The sequence below is a fragment of the Euprymna scolopes genome, chromosome 11 (assembly GCF_053919585.1).
Source record: "Euprymna scolopes isolate OS-2025 chromosome 11, ASM5391958v1, whole genome shotgun sequence".
NCBI lineage: Eukaryota > Metazoa > Mollusca > Cephalopoda > Sepiida > Sepiolidae > Euprymna > Euprymna scolopes.
This window is the reverse complement of record NC_136492.1, coordinates 110,275,747-110,276,922: the sequence shown is the minus strand read 5'-3', so window position 1 is coordinate 110,276,922 and position 1,176 is coordinate 110,275,747.

The following is a 1,176-nucleotide window of genomic DNA, read 5'->3' as shown; positions in this document are numbered from 1 at the left end:
AGAAAAATGCCCCTCTCTCAGGCGGCCAGAAAGTGGGTGCTCATTCAAAGTTAAATTTACATTGAAAAGTGATCACCCATTTTTCGAAAAAGTAATTTCATGAATGTCATGAAAACTTTTTTTTTGCTACGTAAACGGTTTGCAGATTCGTTTTTAGCACACTGAAATCTACAATAAAATATTTCGTTATATATGAACGTGAAACGGGCCTTAAAGTAAAATAATACCGGATTTTTTGGAGCAGATTTGCCGTTTAGTTGTACAAATATCCTCACACCAGGTAATCACTAAAAGGGATTTTTAAAAGTCGTCACCTGTATCGAGCAAAAGTTTAAAACCACCGATTATATGCCAGCCTACACCATGGTAACATATATTGAGTGAGTTCCTAACAGTATTTTTAGTTTAAACTCATTTTCCCAAAATTTCCCCAAACTTAACATGTTCGATACAGTCTGCCGCCATTTGTATTTTTCAGATATACCGATAAACATTGAATGTTTTTGAACCGATTATACATTACATAAAAACACTAAAATCTTATCCAGTTAGGTAGAACACTTACTTTTCTTGCCTTTGATAACATTTATTTGTTATATATTTATTTTTTGACAACTTCTTTGTATCTGTGTGTAGTAATATGAACCCTTTTCATTTAATGTAACGTTTAGTCGGCTCGAAAAACAGTGTTTATTGGTGTATTTGAAAGCTACAAATGGTGGTGGACACTGTTGATTACTTTAAGTTATAGAAAGTGAGTTAAAACTAAAAAAACTATACAAAATACTGTCAGAAACCTATCCATTATGCCAGCCTATGTCATGGTAACATATGTTCGGTGAGTTTCAGACACTGTTTTGTATAGTTTTTAGTTTTCAACTTACTTTCCCAAACTTAACGTATTCAACAGAATTCGTGACCATTTCTGTTTTTTGAGCCAATTAAACATTACATAAAAACACTAAACAATTATCCAATTAGGTAGAAACGTAAATTACCTTACCTTTGCTTTCATTTATTTGTTTTTGGACGACTTTTTCGAATCTGTGTATAGTAACCCCCCTCCCCCACCATCAACCAAATATTAATTACTAAATCACATTTTTTAAAACAAAAAAAAAAGCATTTAGCGTTTCAACATTTTTGCTATGTTCGGCTTCATCCACTGATTGTTGG